A 20198-nucleotide genomic window follows, 5' to 3' on the forward strand; every position below is an offset into this window, starting at 1 on the left:
AGCCAGCCAGGCCCGATAGGACTCCTTCTTCAGCTTGACGGCATCCCTTACTTCCGGTGTCCACCACCGGGTTCGGGGATTGCCGCCTCGACAGGCACCGGAGACCTTACAGCCACAGCTCCGAGTGGCCGCGTTGACAATGGAGGTAGGGAACATGGTCCACTCGGACTCAATATCTCCAGACTCCCTCGGGATCTGGTCGAAGCTCTGCCGGAGGTGGAAGTTGAAGATCTCTCTGACAAATAAGTAAAACAAAAGGAAATAAGGTTTTTAAGAGTTTAGAGATGACTGGCACACAAAGGAAGGGTGGTCCCTAGGAAGGTGGTCTATATAATGGAATGTAGCAAGGGGTTCGGGGCCTTGTGTTACTCAGATGAGCCCATGATGTTGAAGGACCTCAAAGAATTCAGCATCATGTATTTTAATGTTGGGTTTACATCTCTTCTCTTTATTCCAGAGCATTTGATGTTTTGTATCGATTATCTTAGAATTGATTATGAAATTGGCATGATACATTTACCTGACATAATAAATTGTTACATTTGATTATTCTAACCGTCTTTGACATTATTTTCATTAAAGAGTTAAAAAGAATAGTCAAACATTCGCTCACATTTAATGATGCACATATATCATTAAAACCTTTTCATTTATGGAGTCAGATGAAATAACTTTCAAATGTATTGCATTTAATCAAAAAATACTTTGCCTCGAGAAAAGACAGTAACACGTAGAGACCTTCCGCGCTGCCTATTTTTGGTGTAATGACATCTTCTGTCTATCAGAGCGATGCACATCCCCGGTCTCCTAAACCACACAGCAGACATGCTTTCAAGGAACGGGATTCCTCACGGAGAGTGGAGACTTCATCCCAGGTCGGATGATCTGGGACCTCTTCTGCATCTGTTTGTAACGAGGCGCGTTGTGTGGCTGCTTCAGAGACCTTAGGGGAGCTAGACGCCATGCCCTACCGAGTGTTGGACACACTCACAGAGTCTCGTGAGCCTTCCACCGGGCACCTTTATGCTCTAAAATGGGGATCGTTTGTAAAATGGTGCAGTGACGCAGATAACGACCCAGAGACCCCCGTGTCAGATGTTTTACATTTCCTGTAGCACAGGTTGGATAATGGGAGCCTGCCGTCCACGCTAAAGGTTTATGTGGCCACTATTGCCTCGTTTCGTTCCCCGGTTGATGGGCAATAGATCGGAAGGCATGCTCTGGTGATCAGATTTCTCAGGGGAGCAAGGAGGTCACATCCTCTGCGGCCACCTTCAATGCCCCCTTGGGATCTGGCGCTGGTTTTGAAGGCTCTCTCTTTACCATCGTTTGAGTCCTTGGCTTCTATCACTGTTAAGGAACTCTCTCTGAAAACTGCTCTGCTTCTTGCCCTGGCTTCTGCCAAGTGCACTGGGGATTTACTTGCTTTCTTGGTGGATGGTGATTGTATTTGTTTTGGACCCTGCAACTGCAGTGTCACTCTCCGGCCGAGATGGGGTTACGTTCCTAAGTCTCTATCCCCTTTAAAGAACAGGTCATTCCTCTACCCGCTTTATCTGCCAAGCCATCAACCTGAAATTTTCTGTTTTGAATTTCTAAAAATCACAGCTTCATCGGAATGTTATGAAACTTGGTCACTTTTATGGCATTAGGTATGTGAACACACAAAAAAATTGAGGTCATGATCCGAGCATGCTAAGTGGTCGTAAAAACAATTGTCACACTTGTGCTCTTCGGTCAAAAATGACTGACCATAGGAAATGAATGGGAAATTGACAAAAACAACAAAATTCTGAGAATATGTGTGTGTACAATCTACAAATCGGCCACAGTGCAGAAAAAAAGTGCTCAACAATGAAGGGGCGACACTCTAAAACATCAAGAGTGCAAAAAAGACACACCCACCCACACACACACACATACAAACACACTTTTATACACATACACACCAATGAATTGTGATTAAAAATAAATCTGTTTTGAATTTTTAAAAAGCACAGCTTTATCGAAATGTTACGAAACTTGGTGACTTTTATGGCATTAGGTATGTGAACACTCAAAAAAAAATGAAGGCATGATTCGAGCAGGCTAAGTGGTCGTACAAAAACAATTAGTCACACTTGTGCTATTCGGTCAAAAATGATCGACCATAAAAAATGAATGGGAAATTGACAAAAACACAAAAAATCACTACAAATCGGCCAGGATGCAGAAAAAAAGTGCTCAGCAATGAAGGGGTGAAACTCTAAAACATCAATAGTGAAAAACATAACATAATTAATAATTATAATGAATTTATATATATATATATATATATATATATATATATATATATATATAATTATCATTAAAATGATTAAAATAATAATTAATATAATGTTAAAAAAATATATATATATAAATAATAATAAGCTGTGATAAAGCATACTGTTTATTTTTGTCATTTTTAAATGAATCGTAATGTTACCTGTAACAAAATGCTTTCTCTGTATTCAGGTTTGACTGTAGTAATACTGCAAAAACGTGTACACTTCACATCAAATTTATTTACAAAAAATGTATAAACCTTGGCAAAAAGTTTTATTTGAGAATTTCTAAAAAATACATTCAAATCTTCACCTTAAAAGTAATTTGGTCCAAAAACAACTAGAGAATTCACAAGCCTCTCCATAGATGTCCCTAATCTGACTTAAAAACAAAAAGTCTCTATATTGATCTGAAATACTGCAATAATTGAAGAAATATTTTTAAAAATGTGAGAAAAAAAAATTGTGTATTATTTTCAATGGCAAAAATTAGCCATAAATATTGCATAAATATTAATAAGTACCATCAAATCCTCTCAAAATACAAAAGAAAAAACTATTATTGACCAAAAATAAATTGCATTGGTTTTACTGGGGTGGAGGAAGTTTCATTTTTAGGTGTCCGGTCACTTCTGACCGGGAAGATAACACGTGTTCCACCCAAACGAAGAGCACCTGATAGGTAGTTTTGTGTTTTATATTGTGTAGGTCTCCAGCTAACCGGTTAACTCACATTATTGCTGTCTTACAGAAATACTTCTGCTAAGCAGCTGTGGGCCACTATTACCTAAACTGTGTCTATTAATGCAGATTGTTTGTCGTTCTTACTACTTTGAGAAAGTAATCCATGCTTTTATACAAACACAAGAGGTATCATATATCCCCTATTCTGGCCTTACACTTGCTACCAGATCATTTTGGGATAAAGTACATTTGTATACTTTTAAAGCCCTGCACAGACTGGCACCAAAATATGTTTCTGAGCTCATACATTTTTATTACTCACAGAGATCATTAAGGTCCCAAAACCAGCTGCTCTTTAAAACTCCTTGGTCACGCTTAAAAGGCAAAGGAGATTGCGCTTTCTCAGTTGCAGCCCCAAAGTTGTGAAATGGTTTACCAATGTCTATCATATCCCAAGTTGTGAAATGGTTTACCAATGTCTATCAGATCCTCTACCTCTGTAAACATGTTTAAAACCCGTCTTAATACATATTTGTTTGGAGGGAGGCACGTGACCTGTGAGCATGATGGCAGCGTAGTGTTCTGACTCCGCCAACCCTACTCATTTTCATTTATATATCCATGTTTATTCGCTAATTGCTCTACACTTTGTTTTATGTTTTGACTTTGGACATCGACAGTATGTCTTCTCGTCAAGGAAAATCGTCCAGCAAGCAAACGCAGCGTGATCAAGCGCACGAGGCAGAAAAGATGGAGGATTCGCTCGTCGCCATAATCGCCTCTGCTATGGAGAAACAACAGCAGTTTTTTAAAGGGCAGTTTAAAACGTTACAAGACAGGCTAGATAATATTCAGTCTGAGCTTTCCAGCTGCTCTAATGGGGTAAGAGAACTGCACGATCGATATGCCGCCAGATTGAGGAAAAGATGGCTGATTTGGAGGACCGGAGCCGCAGGGATAACGTTCGTATTATGAATCTCCCAGAAGGCATGGAAACCACAAATCTCACAACATATATCTCGGGATCTTTACCTGTATGGTTCCCTACGTTGACCGATGCTAAACCGGAGATCATGAGAGTTCATCGCATCGTCCCACCCAACACCTCTGGCAGGCCTCGCACGGTCATTATGAAGATGCTACGTTATACCGTTCGTGATTCAATTCTCCGGAGCTCTGGAACCGGTATCGAAGTCAAGGTATCGGTATTGGTATTGATATCGTTATGGGACATTTTTTAATGCTACCCAGTCCTAGGTAAAAGGCATGCAACTCCAAAGCAGAGCAGTTCTAAGCTGAATCACTGACTTTGGGAACGAAAGGCAGGATAGGCAGCAGCGTAAACCTTGCTGTCAACCGGACTGAAATTCAGACATGCCTGATGAACCGACAAGGCATGTAACCAACTCAACCACTCGCTTAGCTGAGAATAACGCAAGTAGTAAGACCATTTTAAGAGATAGAAGCTTAATATGAACACTCTCCAGAGGTTCAAACGGGGCTCGAGTTAAAGCATTCAGAACCGTGGACAAGTCCCATGGCAGCACCAGCCGCTTCGACACTGGTCTCAAACGCTTCACTCCCTTCATAAAACTACATATAAGACGGTGCCGTCCCACTGAAACTCCTTGAAGCCTACATAACAAGCCGAAATAGCAGCCAGGTAAAGTTTAATAAGAGAAAACGCTCTCCCATTGTTCATGAAGCTTAGCAAAAAGCAGAGTATCAGCGGGCTATCAGAAGGATAGATCATTCGTTTTCTCTTACTCTGTCCAGGGTGGGAGAAATTAGACTCAGCGGTGGGAATGCATACTGTAGCAACACGTTCGGCCACAAATGTGCCGGCGCATCCACATCCAAAGGACATACAGCGGACACTTTGCGTTTGCCTGCAAGGCGAAGAGATCTACGGCAGCCCTGCCACACATCCCCCAAAGTTGATTCTGGACCCCAGATTCATGAGATGAGACGTGAACATCTCTGTGTCCCGTTCCGCACACTCCCGTGAGTGAGCACATATCAGAAAATCATCCAGATAAGCTGATATTCTGAGCTCATTGTGTCTCAGCGCTGATAACGCTGCCTCTCTGCACCTGCTGAACCCGTGCTGAGCCTGAATGGAAGAATAAAAAAAAAAAAAATGTGTACACTTTCCTCTGAAAAGAAAAACTGATATATTTCCTGTGTGCAGGACAGATGCTTATATGAAAGTAAGCATCCTTGAGACCATTATAGTGGCCGTTTTGATAGAATTATCTATAAGATTATGTTACTTGTTTATAAGGTGTCACAATTTTGCCAGTTATCTTTCTAGTATACTGGCATTTTATAATCCATCTTGAGATAATGGCAACAGAGTTCTCATGTCAGAACCAAACTTTGGAATGAACTCCCACTTTCTGTAATGTCACTACTGAAATTTAAGGCCATGTTAAAAGCACATATTTTAAGACTTCCTGGACATCTTCATGATGGGTGTTTGATCATTACCTTGTCTATGTTTTTTTGTTGTTTCGCTGTACTATTTAGTTATTGTGAACCACTTTGGGCAACAGCTGCTGCAATATAAAAATTAAACTCTTCAGGCAAATGAATAAAATAACAAAATAAAGAGACTTAAAGTATGAGATTTATTTGTTAAAGAGGAAAAACATCCCATACATCAATGGTAAAGTCAACACCATTAACTGCATGCATGGCCAAATTTTTTATGGCCAGGAGGATCCCCCCTTAGGGCCAGGACATTGGCCATTAGGGTGAGTTTTTTGGCAGTTTTCAGCACATACTGCAGGCTTCACTGGTTCGGCCGCAGGCTTCACTACAGGCTCTGGAGGACCCCCCTTAGGGCCAGGACATTGGCCATCAGGGTGAGTTTTTTGGCAGTTTTCAGCACATACTGCAGGCTTCACTGGAGGCTTTGCTGGTTCGGCAACAGGCTTCACTACAGGCTCTGGAGGACCCCCCTTAGGGCCAGGACATTGGCCATCAGGGTGAGTTTTTTGGCAGTTTTCAGCACATACTGCAGGCTTCACTGGAGGCTTTGCTGGTTCGGCAACAGGCTTCACTACAGGCTCTGGAGGACCCCCCTTAGGGCCAGGACATTGGCCACCAGGGTGAGTTTTTTGGCAGTTTTCAGCACATACTGCAGACTTTGCTGGTTCAGCTGCAGGCTTCACTGCATGGATTCAGATAGTCAGCGTTAGTCAGTCCATTTTGCAACATTCAGTCTTAGATGTACAGCACAAAACACGCAAAGCATGGACAGAAAGAATTGTATTTTAAGTATTATTCATCATCTATTTATACGTCAGGGGTTTCGCAGAGTGCATCTCAAATTTGAAAATATTCCTACATTTATCTGCTTCAAATCAAGTAGAAATACCATTTACAACTAAACTGACAATTAATTTCAAAGACAAAGAGTGCCATAACAACCTACCCCACTACTGGTGAGGCATGTTATAGAAGCACAATGCAGAAAGAAGACATCTATCAATATGTTGTTCATAAGTTTAATATTACAACTAATTGTACTGAACATCATATTTTGTAAGGCATTTATTTATGCATTTCTTCGGGCAGTGTAATGAAGCTAAAAGATCTTCTCACCTATGACTCCAGCGTGGTTTATGCTCAAACATGCAGACAGACACAATAAAACAACTCTCAACGAGCAGTATACTTGAGCTGTCATCCTCTCGACCGGTGATCTCACAATCAACTCTACTGGAAAATGCACTTAATTAGTCAGTCAGTAGGGACAGTGAGGCACACAAAACTACACCGAAAACATGTGCTGCTGAATCCCTTAACATAAATTGCTGTCCAAAGATTTATAGAACCAAGGAAGTCTGGGTAACTCCAACCCTGATGAAACTCACCTGCGTGTAGCTTTCTAGTAGCCTAATCTTGAAGACCTTGATTAGCTTGTTCAGGTGTGTTTGATTAGGTTTGGAGGAGTGGAGCACTGCGGTCACGCCATATGACATAATTAGAAGATTGACTGTTTCTATGGCAACACTATCAATGACAAAATGGTCACATGGTATATATATATATATTAATGATGAACAGATAGAATTTAGGCTGAAACATTTTTTATTGATTTAACAATAGGGGAATACAGAGCCATAAAAACACTTTAATCTATAAAACAATGAAATCAATTTTTTTTTAATCAAAATCATACAAATAAAACATAAGTTATCTTTTTCAACAGCCTGTATGTCTTAACAGCTTTACAATTGTCCTCTATTGAGGTTAGGGAATTGTAAAATATCTTTAAAGCTACTGTATTAAAGTTCTTCAGTCAAGAGTAGTGAGTGATTTTATCTTTTGTTGTTTCATTAACATTAAAGGGATAGTTCAGCTAAAAATGAAAATTCTGTCATTATTTACTCACTCTCAAGTTGTTTTAAACCTGATATTTATGTTGAACAGAAACGTTTTTGAAGAATGCGTGCAACAGTTGCTGGTACTCAATGACTTATAATTATTATTTTTATTTTTGACTAAGGCGCCAGAACTGTAGCTGATAGAATGTGCGCTGTAGCACGATACTACCATATTTCTTCAAAAGCAGATCGTGGAGACATTAAATCATCCACGATCAAAAATCGTGATATCGCATAAGCACAAGTATAAAACTGTAAGAATTGAGAAATTAGGAGATGCCGGACAGTCTGGATGAAGAGCGACCAGACCCTGAGAGGACAAAGGACCTCTTTGGAAAATAATATTTGAACTCCCCCTCGTGCACTATTGAGACGAAAGTCTCAACATCTTTCCCTCATCCACCCTCTCCTTCTCCCACCATGCGAAGATCACCAAAAACTCACCCAAGAATATATGGTTTAATGTGAATGATTATCACCAAGTATTTCTCATGTTTGGTATCATTTGAAATGTCACAGTGCGACTGGTACAAATGTCTCATTTCCATCCATCCATCCATCTTCTTCCGCTTATCCGGGGCTGGGTCGCGGGGGTAGCAGACTGAGCAGGGATGCCCAGACTTCCCTCTCCCTAGACACTTCCTCCAGCTCTTCCGGGGGGACACAGAGGCGTTCCCAGGCCAGCCGGGAGACATAGTCCCTCCAGCGTGTCCTAGGTCTTCCCCGGGGTCTCCTCCCGGTGGGACATGCCCGGAACACCTTCCCGGGAAGGCGTCCAGGAGGCATCCGGAAAAGATGCCCGAGCCACCTCAGCTGGCCCCTCTCGATGTGGAGGAGCAGCGGGTCTACTCTGAGCTCCTCCCGAGTGACCGAGCTTCTCACCCTATCTCTTAGGGATCGCCCAGCCACCCTGCGGAGAAAGCTCATTTCGGCCGCCTGTATCCGGGATCTTGTCCTTTCGGTCATGACCCACAGCTCATGACCATAGGTGAGAGTAGGAACGTAGATTGACCGGTAAATCGAGAGCTGAGCCGCCCACGACAGACCGGTACATCGACCGCATTACTGCAGAAGCTGCACCGATCCGTCTGTCAATCTCCCGTTCCATCCTTCCCTCACTCGTGAACAAGAGCCCAAGATACTTGAACTCCTCCACTTGAGGCAGGAACTCTCCACCAACCTGAAGCGGGCAAACCACCCTTTTCCGACTGAGAACCATGGCTTCGGATTTGGAGGTGCTGATTCTCATCCCAGCCGCTTCACACTCGGCTGCAAACCGCCCCAGTGCATGCTGAAGGTTCTGGTCTGATGGGGCCAGCACGACAACATCATCCGCAAAGAGCAGAGATGAAATCGCGTGGCCCCCAAACCTGACAACCTCCGGCCCCTGGCTGCGCCTAGAAATTCTGTCCATAAAAATTATGAACAGAACCAGCGACAAAGGGCAGCCCTGCCGGAGTCCAACATGCACCGGGAACAAGTCTGACTTACTGCTGGCAATGCGAACCAAGCTCCTGCTCCGGTCGTACAGGGACCGGATAGCCCTTAGCAAATGGCCCTGAACCCCATACTCCCAGAGCACCCTCCACAAGATGCCGCGAGGGACACAGTCGAATGCCTTCTCCAAATCCACAAAGCACATGTGGATTGGTTGGGCAAACTCCCATGAACCCTCCAGCACCCTGGAGAGGGTATAGAGCTGGTCCAGTGTTCCACGACCGGGACGAAAACCACACTGTTCCTCCTGAATCCGAGGTTCTACTATCGGCCATATTCTCCTCTCCAGTACCCTGGCATAGACTTTCCCGGGGAGGCTGAGAAGTGTGATCCCCCTATAGTTGGAGCACACCCTCCGGTCCCCCTTCTTAAAAAGAGGGACCACCACCCCGGTCTGCCAGTCCAAAGGCACTGTCCCCGACCGCCACGCGATGCTGCAGAGGCGTGTCAGCCAAGACAGCCCCACAACATCCAGAGACTTGAGGTACTCGGGGTGGATCTCATCCACACCCGGTGCCTTGCCACCGAGGAGTTTCTTGACTACCTCGGTGACTTCAGCCTGGGTGATGGACGAGTCCGCCTCCGAGCCCTCAGCCTCTGCTTCCTCAATGGAAGACGTGACGGCGGGATTGAGGAGATCCTCGAAGGATTCCTTCCACCGTCCGATGACATCCCCAGTCGAAGTCAACAGCTGCCCACCTCCACTGTAAACAGCGTTGGTAGGGCACTGCTTCCCCGAGGCGCCGGACGGTTTGCCAGAATCTCTTCGAGGCCGACCGATAGTCCTTCTCCATGGCCTCACCGAACTCCTCCCAAGCCCGATTTTTTTGCCTCCACAACCACCCGGGCTGCAGTCCGCTTGGCCTGTCGGTAACCGTCAGCTGCCTCAGGAGTCCCAAAAGCCAGCCAGGCCCGATAGGACTCCTTCTTCAGCTTGACGGCATCCCTTACTTCCGGTGTCCACCACCGGGTTCGGGGATTGCCGCCTCCACAGGCACCGGAGACCTTACGGCCACAGCTCCGAGTGGCCGCGTTGACAATGGAGGTGGAGAACATGGTCCACTCGGACTCAATATCTCCAGACTCCCTCGGGATCTGGTCGAAGCTCTGCCGGAGGTGGAAGTTGAAGATCTCTCTGACAAATAAGTAAAACAAAAGGTAATAAGGTTTTTAAGAGTTTAGGGATAACTGGCACACAAAGGAAGGGTGGTCCCTAGGAAGGTGGTCTATATAATGGAATGTAGCAAGGGGTTCGGGGCCTTGTGTTACTCAGATGAGCCCATGATGTTGAAGGACCTCAAAGAATTCAGCATCATGTATTTTAATGTTGGGTTTACATCTCTTCTCTTTATTCCAGAGCATTTGATGTTTTGTATCGATTATCTTAGAATTGATTATGAAATTGGCATGATACATTTACCTGACATGATAAATTGTTACATTTGATTATTCTAACCGTCTTTGACATTATTTCATTAAAGAGTTAAAAAGAATAGTCAAACATTCGCTCACATTTAATGATGCACATATATCATTAAAACCTTTTCATTTATGGAGTCAGATGAAATAACTTTCAAATGTATTGCATTTAATCAAAAAATACTTTGCCTCGAGAAAAGACAGTAACATGTAGAGACCTTCCGCGCTGGTCGGATGCCGGTTTTGGGCCGATCGAGCACGAGCTTACAAAACGACTGTTATCATGTCTGAAAACAAACACAAGTAACGGAGTTTACAAAACTGTATCGCACGAGTGCTACAGTGGTACATTAATTCATCGCACATACCAATCTTTTCATATATGTTGCACTGTACAGCCCTGTATCTGCCATCTGCGCCTTCTGCATATGCGACCGCTGCAGTTTTGGCTGAAAACTCGAGTCCCTTTGAGGGTGTGGACCTCAGGTTGTATGCGCATTCTGGTCTAAAACAGCTGCGCCATTGCCCTAAGGCCGTGGCCCGACCCAGATATGTTCAGTCAAGGGGTGCCCTTGGAACTGGTGACAGGACGCACTGTAGTGTTGTGTTGTTTCGCATCGACAACATGTCTGTGGTTTCGAACATAAATCGCCAAGGCAGCTTGCACTCTAAAGCCCTTTTCAAGCAGGATCCAAGTGGATGCTACACACTGGTGGTGGTTGAGGAGAGATTCCCTGATATGATTGTAAAGCGCTTTGGGTGTACAGTAGTACATATGAAAGCGCTATATAAATGCCTCATTCTATTCTATTCTATTCAGGATGCGAGCCTCCTATTGTTGGTGTAATTACATGTTCTGTCTATCAGAGCGATGCACATCCCCGGTCTCCTAAACCACACAGCAGACATGCTTTCAAGGAACGGGATTCCTCACGGAGAGTGGAGACTTCATCCCAGGTCGGATTATCTGGGACCTCTTCTGCATCTGTTTGTAACGAGGCGCGTTGTGTGGCTGCTTCAGAGACCTTAGGGGAGCTAGACGCCATGCCCTACCGAGTGTTGGACACATTCACAGAGTCTCGTGAGCCTTCCACCAGGCACCTTTATGCTCTAAAATGGGGATTGTTTGTAAAATGGTGCAGTGACGCAGATAACGACCCAGAGACCCCCGTGTCAGATGTTTTACATTTCCCGTAGCACAGGTTGGATAATGGGAGCCTGCCGTCCACGCTAAAGGTTTATGTGGCCACTATTGCCTCGTTTCGTTCCCCGGTTGATGGGCAATAGATCGGAAGGCATGCTCTGGTGGTCAGATTTCTCAGGGGAGCAAGGAGGTCACATCCTCTGCGGCCACCTTCAATGCCCCCTTGGGATCTGGCGCTGGTTTTGAAGGCTCTCTCTTTACCATCGTTTGAGTCCTTGGCTTCTATCACTGTTAAGGAACTCTCTCTGAAAACTGCTCTGCTTCTTGCCCTGGCTTCTGCCAAGTGCACTGGGGATTTACTTGCTTTCTTGGTGGATGGTGATTGTATTTGTTTTGGACCCTGCAACTGCAGTGTCACTCTCCGGCCGAGATGGGGTTACGTTCCTAAGTCTCTATCCCCTTTAAAGAACAGGTCATTCCTCTACCCGCTTTATCTGCAAAGCCATCAACCTGAAATTTTCTGTTTTGAATTTCTAAAAATCACAGCTTCATCGAAATGTTACGAAACTTGGTGACTTTTATGGCATTAGGTATGTGAACACTCAAAAAAAAATGAAGGCATGATTCGAGCAGGCTAAGTGGTCGTACAAAAACAATTAGTCACACTTGTGCTATTCGGTCAAAAATGATCGACCATAAAAAATGAATGGGAAATTGACAAAAACACAAAAAATCACTACAAATCGGCCACGATGCAGAAAAAAAAGTGCTCAGCAATGAAGGGGTGAAACTCTAAAACATCAATAGTGAAAAACATAACATAATTAATAATTATAATGAATTTATATATATATATATATATATATATATATATATATATATAATTATCATTAAAATGATTAAAATAATAATTAATATAATGTTAAAAATATATATATATATATAAATAATAATAAGCTGTGATAAAGCATACTGTTTATTTTTGTCATTTTTAAATTAATCGTAATGTTACCTGTAACAAAATGCTTTCTCTGTATTCAGGTTTGACTGTAGTAATACTGCAAAAACGTGTACACTTCACATCAAATTTATTTACAAAAAATTTATAAACCTTGGCAAAAAGTTTTATTTGAGAATTTCTAAAAAATACATTCAAATCTTCACCTTAAAAGTAATTTGGTCCAAAAACAACTAGAGAATTCACAAGCCTCTCCATAGATGTCCCTAATCTGACTTAAAAACAAAAAGTCTCTATATTGATCTGAAATACTGCAATAATTGAAGAAATATTTTTAAAAATGTGAGAAAAAAAAATTGTGTATTATTTTCAATGGCAAAAATTTGCCATAAATATTGCATAAATATTAATAAGTACCATCAAATCCTCTCAAAATACAAAAGAAAAAAATATTATTGACCAAAAATAAATTGCATTGGTTTTACTGGGGTGGAGGAAGTTTCATTTTTAGGTGTCCGGTCACTTCTGACCGGGAAGATAACACGTGTTCCACCCAAACGAAGAGCACCTGATAGGTAGTTTTGTGTTTTATATTGTGTAGGTCTCCAGCTAACCGGTTAACTCACATTATTGCTGTCTTACAGAAATACTTCTGCTAAGCAGCTGTGGGCCACTATTACCTAAACTGTGTCTATTAATGCAGATTGTTTGTCGTTCTTACTACTTTGAGAAAGTAATCCATGCTTTTATACAAACACAAGAGGTATCATATATCCCCTATTCTGGCCTTACACTTGCTACCAGATCATTTTGGGATAAAGTACATTTGTATACTTTTAAAGCCCTGCACAGACTGGCACCAAAATATGTTTCTGAGCTCATACATTTTTATTACTCACAGAGATCATTAAGGTCCCAAAACCAGCTGCTCTTTAAAACTCCTTGGTCACGCTTAAAAGGCAAAGGAGATTGCGCTTTCTCAGTTGCAGCCCCAAAGTTGTGAAATGGTTTACCAATGTCTATCATATCCCAAGTTGTGAAATGGTTTACCAATGTCTATCAGATCCTCTACCTCTGTAAACATGTTTAAAACCCGTCTTAATACATATTTGTTTGGAGGGAGGCACGTGACCTGTGAGCATGATGGCAGCGTAGTGTTCTGACTCCGCCAACCCTACTCATTTTCATTTATATATCCATGTTTATTCGCTAATTGCTCTACACTTTGTTTTATGTTTTGACTTTGGACATCGACAGTATGTCTTCTCGTCAAGGAAAATCATCCAGCAAGCAAACGCAGCGTGATCAAGCGCACGAGGCAGAAAAGATGGAGGATTCGCTCGTCGCCATAATCGCCTCTGCTATGGAGAAACAACAGCAGTTTTTTAAAGGGCAGTTTAAAACGTTACAAGACAGGCTAGATAATATTCAGTCTGAGCTTTCCAGCTGCTCTAATGGGGTAAGAGAACTGCACGATCGATATGCCGCCAGATTGAGGAAAAGATGGCTGATTTGAAGGACCGGAGCCGCAGGGATAACGTTCGTATTATGAATCTCCCAGAAGGCATGGAAACCACGAATCTCACAACATATATCTCGGGATCTTTACCTGTATGGTTCCCTACGTTGACCGATGCTAAACCGGAGATCATGAGAGTTCATCGCATCGTCCCACCCAACAACTCTGGCAGGCCTCGCACGGTCATTATGAAGATGCTACGTTATACCGTTCGTGATTCAATTCTCCGGAGCTCTGGAACCGGTATCGAAGTCAAGGTATCGGTATTGGTATTGATATCGTTATGGGACATTTTTTAATGCTACCCAGTCCTAGGTAAAAGGCATGCAACTCCAAAGCAGAGCAGTTCTAAGCTGAATCACTGACTTTGGGAACGAAAGGCAGGATAGGCAGCAGCGTTAACCTTGCTGTCAACCGGACTGAAATTCAGACATGCCTGATGAACCGACAAGGCATGTAACCAACTCAACCACTCGCTTAGCTGAGAATAACGCAAGTAGTAAGACCATTTTAAGAGATAGAAGCTTAATATGAACACTCTCCAGAGGTTCAAACGGGGCTCGAGTTAAAGCATTCAGAACCGTGGACAAGTCCCATGGCAGCACCAGCCACTTCGACACTGGTCTCAAACGCTTCACTCCCTTCATAAAACTACATATAAGACGGTGCCGTCCCACTGAAACTCCTTGAAGCCTACATAACAAGCCGAAATAGCAGCCAGGTAAAGTTTAATAAGAGAAAACGCTCTCCCATTGTTCATGAAGCTTAGCAAAAAGCAGAGTATCAGCGGGCTATCAGAAGGATAGATCATTCGTTTTCTCTTACTCTGTCCAGGGTGGGAGAAATTAGACTCAGCGGTGGGAATGCATAGCAACACGTTCGGCCACAAATGTGCCGGCGCATCCACATCCAAAGGACATACAGCGGACACTTTGCGTTTGCCTGCAAGGCGAAGAGATCTACGGCAGCCCTGCCGCACATCCCCCAAAGTTGATTCTGGACCCCAGATTCGTGAGATGAGACGTGAACATCTCTGTGTCCCGTTCCGCACACTCCCGTGAGTGAGCACATATCAGAAAATCATCCAGATAAGCTGATATTCTGAGCTCATTGTGTCTCAGCGCTGATAACGCTGCCTCTCTGCACCTGCTGAACCCGTGCTGAGCCTGAATGGAAGAATTAAAAAAAAAAAATGTGTACACTTTGCTCTGAAAGGAAAAACTGATATATTTCCTGTGTGCAGGACAGATGCTTATATGAAAGTAAGCATCCTTGAGACCACCCCTGCAGATTGTGCGAGTGAGAGCTTTGTACGCACTAATGCAACTCTTTACTTTGGAATTAACAAAGCATTGGCACATCTTCAAAACACAGAATGCTGGCGAGAATGCTCAAGTCAGCCACATTTTTTGAGTCAATTACTTCGTTTTTAAAATAGTGGCCGTTTTGATAGAATTATCTATAAGATCATGTTACTTGTTTATAAGGTGTCACAATTTTGCCAGTTATCTTTCTAGTATACTGGCATTTTATAATCCATCTTGAGATAATGGCAACAGAGTTCTCATGTCAGAACCAAACTTTGGAATGAACTCCCACTTTCTGTAAAGTCACTACTGAAATTTAAGGCCATGTTAAAAGCACATCTTTTAAGACTTCCTGGACATCTTCATGATGGGTGTTTGATCATTACCTTGTCTATGTTTTTTTGTTGTTTCGCTGTACTATTATTTGTTTAGTTATTGTGAACCACTTTGGGCAACAGCTGCTGCAATATAAAAATGAAACTCTTCAGGCAAATGAATAAAATTACAAAATAAAGAGACTTAAAGTATGAGATTTATTTGTTAAAGAGGAAAAACATCCCATACATCAATGGTAAAATCAACACCATTAACTGCATGCATGGCCACATTTTTTATGGCCAGGAGGATCCCCCCTTAGGGCCAGGACATTGGCCATTAGGGTGAGTTTTTTGGCAGTTTTCAGCACATACTGCAGGCTTCACTACAGGCTCTGGAGGACCCCCCTTAGGGCCAGGACATTGGCCATCAGGGTGAGTTTTTTGGCAGTTTTCAGCACATACTGCAGGCTTCACTGGTTCGGCCACAGGCTTCACTACAGGCTCTGGAGGACCCCCCTTAGGGCCAGGACATTGGCCATCAGGGTGAGTTTTTTGGCAGTTTTCAGCACATACTGCAGGCTTCACTGGAGGCTTTGCTGGTTCGGCAACAGGCTTCACTACAGGCTCTGGAGGACCCCCCTTAGGGCCAGGACATTGGCCACCAGGGTGAGTTTTTTGGCAGTTTTCAGCACATACTGCAGACTTTGCTGGTTCAGCTGCAGGCTTCACTGCATGGATACAGATAGTCAGCGTTAGTCAGTCCATTTTGCAACATTCAGTCTTAGATGTACAGCACAAAACACGCAAAGCATGGACAGAAAGAATTGTATTTTAAGTATTATTCATCATCTATTTATACGTCAGGGGTTTCGCAGAGTGCATCTCAAATTTGAAAATATTCCTACATTTATCTGCTTCAAATCAAGTAGAAATACCATTTACAACTAAACTGACAATTAATTTCAAAGACAAAGAGTGCCATAACAACCTACCCCACTACTGGTGAGGCATGTTATAGAAGCACAATGCAGAAAGAAGACATCTATCAATATGTTGTTCATAAGTTTAATATTACAACTAATTGTACTGAACATCATATTTTGTAAGGCATTTATTTATGCATTTCTTCGGGCAGTGTAATGAAGCTAAAAGATCTTCTCACCTATGACTCCAGCGTGGTTTATGCTCAAACATGCAGACAGACACAATAAAACAACACTCAACGAGCAGTATACTTGAGCTGTCATCCTCTCGACCGGTGATCTCACAATCAACTCTACTGGAAAATGCACTTAATTAGTCAGTCAGTAGGGACAGTGAGGCACACAAAACTACACCGAAAACATGTGCTGCTGAATCCCTTAACATAAATTGCTGTCCAAAGATTTATAGAACCAAGGAAGTCTGGGTAACTCCAACCCTGATGAAACTCACCTGCGTGTAGCTTTCTAGTAGCCTAATCTTGAAGACCTTGATTAGCTTGTTCAGGTGTGTTTGATTAGGTTTGGAGGAGTGGAGCACTGCGGTCACGCCATATGACATAATTAGAAGATTGACTGTTTCTATGGGAACACTATCAATGAAAAAATGGTCAGGTGGTACAGCAATTACGTGGTACAAGTCGGAGCTCTCAGAAAATTCCACGTTTACAAGTTGTTGCTATGAATAACCTCTTATGCTGCGTTCACACCAAACGCGAATAGCGCGTCTAATTCGCGCCTGATTATACGCTTGACCACTTTGTGTTAATTCGCGCGTCAAGAGCGAAATTGACGCGCGTAAAATCAAAAGTTTGAAATGAAATTTACGCGCGCCACGCGCGTCAGAGGCGAAATCCGGAGGCGAAAGTTTCGAAACCTGTTGGCGGCCATCTTTTTTAGATGTTTATCGAGCATTAGCAGTAGCATTAATCGAGAGAGTCACCGCTCGTATATGCTCTGGAGAGCAGAAACAGCTGCGTAGGGGACATCGTCGCTGTACTCGGGTCCACCAGACCCTCCGGAGGGTTTCAGGAGTTTCACAATTTGCTCCAGGAGCTAGGTTTGGTGGACCTAACGGTGAGGACGCTGACGAGGACAGCGTAGGCCGTATAAGCCTCGGCCTCGAGTGGTCGCTGCATGACGAGCCCGCGCTGTACATCCCGGCGCGAGGTTCACCCTCGCCCGCACCTAATCTGTCATTTATTTTTGTTTTGATAATAAATGGAGCCAGCCTCCAAAAGTGAAACCTGTCCTGTGATTTTTTTTTTAAAGTTTTTATACACTAAATTGTGTTTGTTGTCTTTACATTAGATTAATAAAGTTTCATATAATCTAGAATAGATATGGAATAAATAGCATTCAATAAAAAATGAGTATCTCTCATATTGAAATCGAGTTTTTATGTGAAAGATTTGCTTTGTTGTGCATTTTAGTCATATTACAAAATAATTTATTGAGGCCAAACACAAAATAACATTATAAACTGTCACTTCACCACGTGACAGCAGCAAGCAGGCTCCTGATTGGTTAACGCGGCGCGAATTGACGCAGAAGATCATATATCTATACGTTATCTATGCGAACAGTGCGATGTATCTCACTACATCCCCAGGCGTGATAGACTTTGGAAGCACCAATTACACCACAGCTCACAGTTACAATCACAGCTCATGATAAGGAGCCCACCCCCTCTCTATATATACAGCTATGAAACCCAAAACAGCATTCTAAGCACGCTCTTCCCCTGTGTTATGCGAGTAGGGAAGCTTGGTCAGATACCTTGCTCTGTTCCCAGAGAACCGGGGTTACGCAAATGACCTAACGTTCTCTTTCAAACGCTATTTAAGGCCATACAGTTGATGGGGCTCTAGTGCTTTGGATAGTGTTTATAACCTTCTGCAGGAGCGCGAATGTGTTTAAATTGAACCCTTCACGGGCGTAGACACAAAGATCGACTTGTTCCGGGTGTGGGTAAAATATTTGCCAGTGCAGTGCATCTGACAGTGCAGGTCCAGCTGGACAATCTCTGCCAGCCACAGCCTCCCCGGTGAAGGATTACAAATTTAAGAATCTATTTCAGATATGCTTCCTTACATAAACATCACGGTGAAGAATACTGATTTTAGCATTTGAGGTATAAATGATGCTTATTGAGTTTCCAGCAAGAGATTCCTGCCAGCAGGTTTGTTCCAGTGTAAGTTAAATGAGTCAGATCACAGAGACTCTAACCTTTCGTCTTTGATGGCTCTTGGAGCCAAAGTCCCAGCTCCAGACGGTGAATGGTTGGGCTGATTGGATTAGCATATATGCGTTTGAATAGTTATGCTGATTGGATTGAGACTGTTAACACGCTGGAGTCTAGGGGGGTTCCTTAACCTGTATACTTCATTTGCATGCTTTGTTTGAATTTGTCTCCACCTCCAGAAGTCCCTCCTCCTAAAATGCCTATAAGATACCATGTAAAGTTACTTTAGATTAGACTGTTGGAAGAACTGCAGCAACGCAACGTGAAGTTCTCAATAAAGAATAACTTCTGTTTGAACGCGATCCCAACGTCTCCTGGTCTTGCTTCGATGAAGGAATAAAGTTTCCAACACCGGCCAACGAGGGGCTATCAGACGGATAGATCATTCGTTTTCTCTTACTCTGTCCAGGGTGGGAGAAATTAGACTCAGCGGTGGGAATGCATAGCAACACGTTTGGCCACAAATGTTCCAGTGCATCCACACCCAAAGGCACATTTTCATCCCTGAAAGGGAAACATACAGCGGACACTTTGCGTTTGCCTGCAAGGCGAAGAGATCTACGGCAGCCCTGCCGCACATCCCCCAAAGTTGATTCTGGACCCCAGATTCATGAGATGAGACGTGAGCATCTCTGTGTCCCATTCCGCACACTCCCGTGAGTGAGCGCATACCAGAAAATCGTCCAGATAAGCAGATATTCTGAGCTCATTGTGTTTCAGCGCTGATAACGCTGCCTCTCTGCACCTGCTGAACCCGTGCAGAGTTAGGCTGAGCCTGAATGGAAGAATAAAAAAAAAAAAGTGTACACTTCGCTCTGAAAGGAAAAACTGATATATTTCCTGTGTGCAGGACAGATGCTTATATGAAAGTAAGCATCCTTGAGACCACCCCTGCAGATTGTGCGAGTGAGAGCTTTGTACGCACTAATGCAACTCTTTACTTTGGAATTAACAAAGCATTGGCACATCTTCAAAACACAGAATGCTGGCGAGAATGCTCAAGTCAGCCACATTTTTTGAGTCAATTACTTCGTTTTTAAAATAGTGGCCGTTTTGATAGAATTATCTATAAGATCATGTTACTTGTTTATAAGGTGTCACAATTTTGCCAGTTATCTTTCTAGTATACTGGCATTTTATAATCCATCTTGAGATAATGGCAACAGAGTTCTCATGTCAGAACCAAACTTTGGAATGAACTCCCACTTTCTGTAAAGTCACTACTGAAATTTAAGGCCATGTTAAAAGCACATCTTTTAAGACTTCCTGGACATCTTCATGATGGGTGTTTGATCATTACCTTGTCTATGTTTTTTTGTTGTTTCGCTGTACTATTATTTGTTTAGTTATTGTGAACCACTTTGGGCAACAGCTGCTGCAATATAAAAATGAAACTCTTCAGGCAAATGAATAAAATAACAAAATAAA

General features: G+C 43.0%; 2 long non-coding RNA genes across 2 annotated transcripts; both read right to left on the reverse strand.

Moving 5' to 3' along the window:
• Positions 1 to 5601: 5601 nt before the first annotated feature.
• On the reverse strand, positions 5602 to 6859 carry LOC311303538. Its single transcript, XR_014629780.1, has 2 exons — positions 6600 to 6859; positions 5602 to 6165 (listed from the first exon to the last, which is right to left on the reverse strand). It is a non-coding gene; the product is annotated as an uncharacterized lncRNA (long non-coding RNA).
• An 8883-nt stretch (positions 6860 to 15742) lies between these two features.
• LOC311303539 lies at positions 15743 to 16964 on the reverse strand. Its single transcript, XR_014629781.1, has 2 exons — positions 16708 to 16964; positions 15743 to 16273 (listed from the first exon to the last, which is right to left on the reverse strand). It is a non-coding gene; the product is annotated as an uncharacterized lncRNA (long non-coding RNA).
• Between the last annotated feature and the right edge of the window lie 3234 nt (positions 16965 to 20198).

The sequence above is a fragment of the Rutilus rutilus genome, assembly GCF_951802725.1.
Source record: "Rutilus rutilus genome assembly, chromosome: 14".
Classification (NCBI taxonomy): domain Eukaryota; kingdom Metazoa; phylum Chordata; class Actinopteri; order Cypriniformes; family Leuciscidae; genus Rutilus; species Rutilus rutilus.